Below are 11,316 nucleotides of genomic sequence, written 5' to 3'. Positions count from 1 at the left end.
CAGGAGAGTGAGATGTTTTGTTGTTTCTATGGTTCACACAAGGATCTTGTTTTTGTGCTAAAGGCATGATTGTGGAGTGGGCTGTTTTGTGTCACTCTATGACAGCCACAGAGGGACCTTACTAGACATGCTGCTATGTGAAATGGTTTGTGTTTGCTAAGTATTGAACCAGTTCCCAGCTGTTGATGCCAGGCCAGTTCCCAGCTTACACTTGTCAGGACTCTTTTTTTTTTCTTTTCACATGCTTTCTATCCACAGATAGAAAGGAGCAACCATGAGAAGGAGCATCCCCATGAGTCCATCCCTGAGGAAAGCTGGGGACGTGGTGGTTAAATGCCAAGCTGTGGCCTTGGACCAACCTGACTTTGTGTCCCAGCTCTGCCACTCATTGGCTATGTGACCTTGAGTAAGTTATTTAACTTCTCTGTGCCTCACTTTCTGCTTTTGTTTTTTTTTTTTTCTTTTAAGACTTATTTTATTTTTATTTTTTTATTTTTTTATTTTTTTTTTAATTTTTTTTTTTCAACGTTTTTTATTTTATTTTTGGGACAGAGAGAGACAGAGCATGAACTGGGGAGGGGCAGAGAGAGAGGGAGACACAGAATCGGAAACAGGCTCCAGGCTCCGAGCCATCAGCCCAGAGCCTGATGCGGGGCTCGAACTCACAGACCGCGAGATCGTGACCTGGCTGAAGTCGGACGCTTAACCGACTGCGCCACCCAGGCGCCCCAGACTTATTTTATTTTTAAAGAGAGAGAAAGAGAGCATGTGAGCAAGGGAGACGGGCAAAGGGAGAGAGAGAAAGAGAAAGAGAATCTTAAAGCAGATTCCATACTCCACACAGAGCTTGATGTGAAGCCCAACCCCATGACCCTCAGATCATGACCTGAGCTGAAATGAGGAGTCAGTCACTCAATGGACTGAGCCACCCAGGCACCCACCCCCCCCCCCCGCCCCGCTTTTAAAGAGTTTCTGCTTTTGTAAACAGAACTAAAAACAATACCTAACTCTTATGGAATTTGGGAAAATTAAGTGAGATAACACATATAAGCACTTAAAACAAGTGCCCAGCACATGAAAAGCATTTAACTTAGATTATTTACCCTTTTCATCATTTGTCTGAGGTCACCTTCCCTTGGTAAGGCACAGTCACTCTGGAAACCCATTCAGGTGGCTGAAGAACCAAAGAATATTAGGTTTCTATAAACTTCTATAGATAGAAGGAGCTCAGAAAGGGAGTTGATGGGTTGTCTTCCACATCTGGTTTAACAAATTAAAAAAAAAAAAATTGCCTGACTTAGTAAGAGATTGTATCCAAAAAGACTATTGCAAAACAACAACAACAGCAACCAAAAACCAAAAGGATTTGCAAGAGGGGAGGAGGAAAGGGACCACTGCAATAGGAGAATGCTGTGAATATGTCTGCCAGCAGCTTAAGAGTCAGGTAAAAAGAGTTTTTCTGTTATAGAGAAGAGTAAACAAGGCTAAGAAGAATCCATGCGGAAGTGAGATGTAAGAGTGGCATGATTGGATAGTAAGCCAGAGAGTGTTTGATCCTAAGTCCTACCCATTCTCACAAGGGGCTGTGTGCGGGGGCTCAGGCTGACAGTGGGCCAAAGTTCAAGCGCCCAGAGGTAGAGAAGCTTAACCAAAATTTGGTTAACGGCATTTAGTTGCAATTGATCAGAGAGGACAAACAGTTCAGCTAATCATTTATGAAGCAAACAAAGGGAATTTAAAATCCGTGTCCAGCCTTGTCACAGATAAACAAGGGGACATTAGTGACTCTTATTTAAGTCATATGGGGAAGGGTGGTTCTTTGCAGTAGGCCCTTTTCCAGAACATAAAGGGTTGGGGATTTCTTAATCCCCATTACTCTTTTCCAGGAACACAGGGCTCAGGTCAAATTCAACATGTTTCCTAATTCTCAACGTGTTCTATTCCAGATAAAAGACAACATTTGGGCTTTGATATGACCTGAGACATTCTGGGTCCTTATGCAGAGGCACAGTTCTGTAAGCGAGAGGGCTTGGAGAGAGGACTTGTTTATTTGTGATGCCCTTGGCAAACTAAACTGTTTGGAACATACTCGCTTGTTGCACAGCTTGTGTGGCTCTGCACTTCTTTTGACCCCCCAGAGGATCCATGGGAAATAAAACTTCAAATGAGGCAACATCAGCACAAGTGCTGAAACTGTACTTGAGTTCAACCCATATTGAGGGAACAGCTCTCTCTCCGTCGCTTTAGCCCATTCTCTGCCTGTAACTCAGCATTGAAATGCTGCTCACCGGCAGACTTCCCCTGCACTCCCTCTGCCTCTGCCACATGGCTGACTGTTTTCCTGTGTTGCTTACTGTGCTTCCCTTGTAGGAATGCAAACATTTCACTTGCAAGTTGGGGCTTTCTCGACCACTTTGCCCCTATAACTTCTCCCCTCTCACTCTTTCCTTTTCATTGCTTTTGTTAAAAGTGACACGGCTTGAGGGCTGATCATTCATTCTGCAGTAGAGCCTGGCCATCTTGCAATTCCTACAACTTGCTGTATTTTTCTGGAAGCCAGCCTGGATGGGAAGTAGGGCCTGAGAGATGACTGCAGATCCTCAAGCCTGCCCCCACCTCCCATGAACATCTTTATTAAGATTTCCAGTCAGGTTCTGAGCAGTCAAGCTCTGATTTACTTTCCCCTTCAAGAGCCAAGGGAATAAAGCTGTCAAGTAAGCAGCTGATGATTTGAACTAATTCTGAGGATTTGTGGAAAGGCTCAAAATCCATGTAGGAGGGAGGAGCAGCCTGACAGCTACAAATGGAAAATGGGTCAAGTGTGTCTATCCGCACTCACCCTTCCCTTCCTGCCCCTTCCCTCTTTCCTAAAGAGACTCCTTCCTCTCCACCAGTCTCCACTTCAGGAGCCAATGCCCTCTCCCTTTCTTCTTCTCCTTCTTTTTTCTTTTTATTTAAAGTAGACTCCACACCCATGGTGGGGCTTGAACTCACCACCTCCCAGATCAAGAGTCCCATGCTCTCTGGACTGAGCCAGCTAGGTGCTCCCGCCTTTTCCCCTTCTTAAAAACAATACCCCCAAACTGACTGTTCTGAAAGAAGGGCTGTGAATCATAGACCCCTATCCGGAGGAGGAACTCTAGAGAGTTGTCTAATCCAACGCCTTCCTTTTGTAAAATACTTCTCACTCCACATTCGGAAATCTAGCTGTACCCTTTTTCTTCACATCTTGGAAAATTTTAATTATGTATTTTCCTGGGAGCGGAAGGAAAGAAGTAGCTTTTCATCCGCTGGCTTCCTTCCTTCCCCTGGAGGCTGCTTCTCCTAGGAAAGAATGGCATTTTGTGGCTCCTCAAAGGAGAAGTGGCTGAACTTTTAGAACTATCCTTGCATCAGTACACTAAAACAAAGCTGAGGCACTGTGAATCCCTGGTCCAGAGATAGCACTTTTAGAGACATTGATTAAACTGGGGCTGGGGGTAGTATGTAATCAAACAAGGTTGGAAGTCAATGCTCAGTGACACCATAGTGTCTGCAGAAAACTCCTGTATAAGAGGAAGAGAAGCCAGATGTGTTCTTCTGCAGCTACATCCGGGACCTCTTACTTCCCTCTTACTTCCCCTCTCCTGCTCTCAGTAAGAAAGTTCGGGAAGAGGGGCACCTGGGTGGCTCAGTCAGTTGAGCCACCGACTTCGGCTCAGGTCATGATCTCACGGTCTGTGAGTTCAAGCCCCGCGTCGGGCTCTGTGCTGACAGCTCGGAGCCTGGAGCCTGTTTCAGATTCTGTGTCTCCCTCTCTCTGACCCTCCCCCGTTCACGCTCTGTCTCTCTCTGTCTCAAAAATAAATAAACGTTAAAAAAATAAATAAAAAAAAAAAAAAAGAAAGTTCGGGAAGAGGAGGACTCAGGGCCAGGATGGAACATGTGGCCCAGCCTAAGCCAATCAGTGCATCCTGAACCACGTTCCCCACCCCCCCACCCCCCATGTGGCTGTCAGAGGTGGGCGTAGGATCTGAGATGTTAACAATCCTTGAATGCCAGGGCATGTGCAGCAGCTCCATGGAAGAATCTCTCTCTCTTTCACTGACCTGGAGCCCACGAGGCTGTGCGTTGGAGCTGCTGTCTGAAGCAACCACTCAGAGCCTGAGAAAAGCACCAGCGCACAGAGGGGAGCAGAGTCAGCCACGAAACGGAGAAATCCGTTTTGCTTGAGCCCCGAGTCAGGCTTCTCCTGAAACCAGTTCTCAATTCCATGTGCCAATCAATTCCCACTCGCCTTAATCTGGTTTAAAGTAGTTTCTATCACTAGATACTCAGAGTCCTACCTGAGAGAATCAATGTGCTTGACACATAGTAGCTGCTCCAAGAGGTTTTGGAATGAGTTTATGAATCAAGCATATGTTTGCCTTTAATGTACTGTACTGGTATCCACACCCACTTCAGCCCTTCTTGGTTTCTTTCTTAAAGGAAGTTCAAATTGCTTTATATGTTTCAATTCAAACTGGGTGAGTGGCAGGTATTATTTGGGGGGGCGGGGGATGAGCAGAACTTAAAATGGTGGGGGGGCGGTGTGGACAAGAAGGAAGAAGGACATAAACCAGAGATGGTGAGGGTGAGATAATCAGCGGAGGGCTTCCAAAGAGAGCAGTTAGTTGCCTTCTCAGAATAGAGACAAAAATAAAATCCCTTCCGAAGAGTTTAATGCTATTGCTCTCCCTTAAATGAAGTAATTCCAAAACAGGGCAGATAACAAAATCCTTCTAAGGCTTGCACCTTGAAAAGTATAGACTTTTTAAGGCATTATTCATTGTATAAACTGGTTCAGTCCCGTTAGAAATGCTTTTGCCAGCATTTGGATTTTTTTTTTTTTTTTTTAATCTTTTGACCCATGTCAGGAAGGAAGAATTTCCTCTGCCCTTCAAGGTCCTCCTAGCTGGACTAAGAATTAAATTGACATGAGACAGATTAACAGGAGAAAATCAAATTTAATTTCATGTGTAGAAGGAATCCATACAGAAGACAGACAAAAAAAAGGTATGCGTGTCATTCTGAATTAAGGAAAAGTGGGTGAGGATCTTGGACTTCGAAGGGAAGGAATACAATTCACAGGAAGGTGAAACGGAGTAAATATTTGGTAAACAAATATTTGCTGGGCCCCTCAGCAACAATGCAATATAGGAGACTTTGATCTAACCCATCTTGCTAGGTTCCTCCCTGTCTGCTGTAGTAGACCCTCTCAAAACGTAATTATCTACGGTGATAACTCTCTTCCTAGAGCAGGTTGCCCATCTAAATTCTTTTTAGGCAATTGAGGCAGAAGAAAAGAACTTTTCCCGGATCTGCTGGGTTTTAATTGCTTTGCTTTTTAAATCAAAATAATCATGCCAAAGTGGCCCATCTTCAGACAGCCTGCCCTTGGCCCATACACTCATGTTTCAAATACCTATGACTAAGTAACTATCGCAAAATTTAGTAGCTTAATACAACCATTTATTTTGCATGCAGGTCTGTGGGAAGGGCTCTGCTGGGAAGTTTGCCTGGCTCCAGTTTGTGAGGTCTGTATGATACATTTCCAAGGTTGTATCTTTGTCCACATGTCTGATGTCTCACTGCTGCTGGGATTTTCTTATTGTCACCTGGCATCTCAGAAACCAGGGATTCTTCATGTCACTTGGGTCTCTCACATCATGGTACTGTCAGGATAATTGTACTTTCTAGAAGCAGGAAATAGATGTTAGGGGGCCAATTAAGGGCTACACTTGAAACAGGTGCAGTGTTACTAATACATTTTTTTTTAAGCTGGGGGAACCTTTTATTTTTTTCTCTTTACAAATATATATATATATACATATATATATACATATATGTATATATATATGTATATATATATATATTTTTTTTTTAATTTACATCCAAGTTAGCATATAGTGCAACAATGATGTCAGGAGTAAATTCCTAACACCCTTTACCCAATCCCCTCCCACCCACAACCCCTCCAACAACCCTCAGTTTGTTCTCCATATTTAAGAGTCTCTTATGTTTTGTCCTCCTCCCTGTTTTTATATTATTTTTGCTTCCCTTCCCTTATGTTCATCTGTTTTGTATCTTAAAGTCCTCCTATGAGTGAAGTCATATGATATTTGTCTTTCTCTGACTAATTTTGCTTAGCATAATACCCTCCAGTTCCATCCACGTAGTTGCCAATGACAAGACTTCATTCTTTTTGATTGCTGAGTAATACTCCAGTGACAGACATGGTATTCTATTGGTCAAAGCAGTCACAGAGCCCACCCATGTTAAACGGGGAGTGTCAAGGTTGCATTGTGGAAGAGCAATAGGATTGGGAGATATTGTTGTGGCCATCTATAGAACATAAAATCTGCCACAACTTATAATCTTAGGAATTTATCACATGGAGAATATGCCAAAGAAGGTATAAAAACAGAGATGTTCATTATAACTTTTGTATCCCAAAAAAGTGAAAACAACATACTTGTCTACTAATAGATTAATGACTAAGTAAATTATCACACATCAACTGATAGGAAAATGAAGCCATGATAATTAAGAAGATTATGAAACAACATGGACAAATGTTGCTATAAAAGGAGAAAAGTAAAAAATGAAAAGCATGTGCACTATGATGGTAATTATATAAAAACCGGCATGTGTCTGGACAAAGTCTGTAAGAAAATATGTAGAATTGAAAATAATTGCATTGAGGTGGTAAGATTATACATGCCTTGCATTTCCTCCTTTATTGTTATAGCTTCAAAAATGAGAAGAAAAGAAGAGGATTAAAGCTTTAATTGTCAGTGCTCAGAACTTGAAAAGTACATGGAGGTCCAGGAAAGACAAAGGGAACCCACTGTCTCCACACATATTCTTACTTATACCCTTCTGCATTGACCTCTCATCCTTGGAATGCTGATTGTCACGAAAGCAATAATTATTATATTAGTCTTGCTATGTTTCCTCAGCTGTTTATGATATAAGACTGAAAATGCTTTAAAAAGCTTCTATGACACATAAACCTAAGGTAATATTTTCATCTTTCTCATAAATGAATCCATCTTATCTAGGGTTTCTAAAATAGTTAGTGGCAATTTGGCCTGCACATTTACCCTAGAATGCTCTGGTGAGAACTAGATTAACTCTAGTCCCCCTTTTTACAGCTTTTGTTGGCTTGGGGACTCAAGGAAGAGGCTGTGGAGTCTGGAATATTCTATGCTAATGAAGCTGTAAGCGAAATTCCTGGAGTGGCCCTGAATTAACCTGAGTCTCAAGAGACCAGGGACCAGCTCTCCTGGGACTATGACACTCATAGCTATGAGTGACTTCCAACCCTGCACAATCAAAACCGACCTTTGAACGAGCACTGCTGTCCAATATTACTTTAATTTGCCAGTCATTATTGTGGGGTTTTTTTTTTTGAAGGCCTTTAAAAAGAGTTATTAAGGAAGGTGAAAGAAAATGCAACAAAGGTCAAAGTCTTAAAGTCTGATTAAGTATTGCAAAAACATATTTTAAAAAAGAACTGATTAGTTGGCATGTGTTTATATAGTTAATGATTGGAGAAAACTTGGAGGAGAGAAGGGTTTCTATTACATCCTGGTAAACTATTTTGATTTAGTTCAATTGCCTTTTGGAAAGTTAAAAAAAAAAAAAAAAAGATTATCTACTGTTTGATTAATGTAAGTACTGATGTTCTTAGGATTCACATTTTAGGGTTTTTTTTTCCTGAAATTTGTGTTCCATTTAACAAATGCTTACATACCAGTCACTACGTGGCATTATCCTGTACTTTACAGATAGCAACCAACTTAATTCTCAATAACCCATAATGTAGTTACTATTATTACTATCCTCATTTTACAGATAAGGAAACTGAAACATGAAGAGGTTAAGAAACTCATGTGAGATCACCAGCTAGTAAGCTGTCTAGCCAGGACCCAAATCCGGGCAGTCAGGCTCCAGAGACCTGTACTGAACTATTACGCTATGCTGCTTAGATAAGGATTCCATTAGAATTCCATTTTAACAGATATAACTACAAAGTGTCTATAATAAAACACATCCATCTCCAGGTGTGTGCTTTCTGGCCAAGTTGTAGCAAAGACTCCTAAACTCGAAATAGTTAATCATCTTTCTCTTATTCTTATTCATATAGGAAATATGCTCTTATTCATATAGGAAAGATGCTCTAATATGCAATGCGGGCAACTCTTTAGGGAATTTCCTCCTCCAGCTACTGGGTAGTTATAATAACAATAAGTAAAATATACTGAGCCTTTGCATAGAGTGCTTGCCAATTTCATTGGCTACCCCCCTGCCCAACCATCCCCATGAAACATTCCTGGTGTTCATGTCCCCATGTAATCCCTTGAATCTGGGCTGTCTTTGTTGACTCTGTTAGCCAACAGAATATGGCAGAAGTGATGCTGTGCTAGTTTCCAGGCTTAAGTCTTGAAAGGACAGCAGCTTCCACTTTTTCCCTCTTGGGAACCCTGAAGTGCTATGTAGGAAATCCAACTACCTTGATGTAGAGACCATATGCAGAGGCCATGTGGTGAGGGTGGGGGAGGGGGAGGTCCAGCTGAGCCCAGCCTCCAGTCAATCTGTTGCAGCTACACAAGTGACTATTGGCAAGACCAATAGAAAAATCACTCAGCTGAGTCTAACCAAAATAAACAGTTGTTTTAAATCACTAAGTTTTGGGATAGTTTGTTTTGCAGTGATAAATAACTGGAACACTCGGTGCCTTTGCCTTTTATTGCACTCATACCAAAATATTGAATCTCTAGGAACTGGATATAATGTTGAAAATTAAACAGATAAGTCAACGACGTAAGTACTCTGAATAAGATATAGTCAGATAAAAGGATAAAGAGTGATTGGTAGGAGTGGTTATTTTAGATGGGGAGGCCAAGGAAGGCTCTTCCAAGGACATTACTTTCAAGTAGAGATCTGAATGTAGATTAGAAGGACCAACCACACAAAGATTAGTAGGAAGCAAGTTCCAGATGAAGGGGTAAGTTAAAAGGCACTGAGGTGGGAGGGGCTTGGCCTGTTTGAAAAGCAGAAGTCCTGGGGCGCCTGGGTGGCTTGGTCGGTTGAGCGTCCGACTTCAGCTCAGGTCATGATCTCGCGGTCCGTGAGTTCGAGCCCCGCGTCGGGCTCTGGGCTGATGGCTCGGAGCCTGGAGCCTGTTTCCGATTCTGTGTCTCCCTCTCTCTCTGCCCCTCCCCCGTTCATGCTCTGTCTCTGTCTCAAAAATAAATAAACGTTAAAAAAAAGAAAAGAAAAGAAAAGAAAAGCAGAAGCCCCTGGGCTGGCCCACAGTGAGGGAGGGTGGAGTGGTGGGGGGGACACAAAGAGGTGAAGTGGGACTAGATCATGTTCCAGTTCTGGTAGAGTTGGGATTCTATTCCACGTGTAAAAGACCATGGGAGGTTTTTACACAGTAAAGTGATATGCTCTAATGTGAGCTCTCAGAAACATGGCTCTGGCAGCTGTGTGAAATGAAAACCTCAAGGACACCAGGCGGGAGCAGGGAAATTAGTTAGGCAAGTCTTGCAATAGTCCAGACATAAGTGAGAGTGGCAGAGACGAGGGAAGTGGTTCTCAGACTGTGGCGTCTAGTTTGGTGGTTCCTCAAAAAGTTAAGTGTAGAGTTGCCATGTGACGTAGCAGCTCTGCCTCCAGGTATGTACCCAAGAGAATTGAAAACATGTCTACACAAAAAATTGTACACCAATGTTCATAGCAACATTACTGATAATAGCCAAAAAGCAGAAGCAAAACCAAATGCCCATCAAACGATGAATGATTAAGGTGTAATATATCCAGAAGCGCCTGGGTGTCTCAGTTGGTGAAGCACCCAACTCTTCATCTTCGCTCAGGTCATGATCTCACAGTTTGTGGGTTCGAGCCCCATGTCTGGCTCTGTGCTGAGCATGGAGCCTGCTTGGGATTCTCTCTCTCCCTCTCTACCCCTCCCCTGCTGTCTCTCTTTTTCTCTCAAAATAAATAAATAAAGTTAAAAAAAAAATAGAGGCACCTGGGTAACTCAGTTGGTTGAGTGTCTGACTTCAGCTCAGGTCATGATCTTGTGGTTTGTGAGTTCAAGCCCCACATCAGGTTCACCGGTGTCAGCCTGTTAGCACAGAGACTGCTTTGGATCCTCTGTCCCCCTCTCTGTGCCCCTCCCCCACTTGCATTCTCCAAAAATAAATAAATATTTTTTAAAATTAAAAATAAATAAATACATACATAAATAAATAAAATAGAATGGGCTATATCCATACAATGGAATAGTATTCAGCCTTACAAAGAATTAAGTATGATAAATGCTACAACATGGATGAACTTTGAAAATATTATGTTCAGTAAAAGAAACCAGAAAGAAAAGATCATATATTATATATGGGTTAAACTTTTGTGATGTGTCTAGAATTAGCAAATTCATAGAAACAGAAAAATTAGTGGTTACTAGGTAGTAACAGGTGATGGTATTGGGGGAATGGGCAATGACTGCTAATGGAATGATGAAAACGTTCTGGAATAAGATAATAGTGATTGTCGTACAACTTTGTGGATATACTGAAAACCATTAAACTGTATAGCTTATAAGGGTGAAGTTTATGGTATGTAAATTATTTTTCAAGTTAAAAAAATATTAAAAAGTGTAGCCTGAGGACCTCTAGGAATCCCTGAGACATACTAATGGGTCTGCTATTTTCAGGTCAAAACTATTTTCATAATAACACTAAGACATTATTAGCCTTTCCTATTCTCATTCTTTCATGAATATAGTTTTCCAGAGGCTATATGACATGATATTGAAGCAGAAGTTATTGAATGCAGAAGTAGATATGAAAATCCCCCCCCCTTTTTTTAAACTAGATATTAAGGGGATTGGCAAAAAAACTAAAGCAATGCCACTCTTCTCACTTAATTTTTTTGGAAAATATGGATGCATTACATACACATATATAATTTATATTAACATGGTATGGACTTTTTATATTTTATTTTATTTTTATTTTTTAATAGATTTTTTAAATGTTTATTTTATTTATTTTTAAGAGTGTGAGCAGGGAGGGGCAGAGATAGAGGGGCAGAGAAAGAGGGAGACAGAGAATCCCAAGCAGGCTCTGCACTGTCAGCACAGAGCCCAATGTGGGGCTCAAACCCATGAACTGTGAGATCATGACCTGAGCTGAAATCAAGAGTCTGACACTCAACTGACTTGAGCCACCAGCCTCTTCTTTTTAAGAAGAATTTTAGTATTTTATTTATTTATTATTATTATTT

The sequence above is a fragment of the Panthera uncia genome, chromosome B4 (genome assembly GCF_023721935.1).
Source record: "Panthera uncia isolate 11264 chromosome B4, Puncia_PCG_1.0, whole genome shotgun sequence".
Taxonomy (NCBI): Eukaryota; Metazoa; Chordata; class Mammalia; order Carnivora; family Felidae; genus Panthera; species Panthera uncia.
This window is presented reverse-complemented; position numbering follows the sequence as displayed.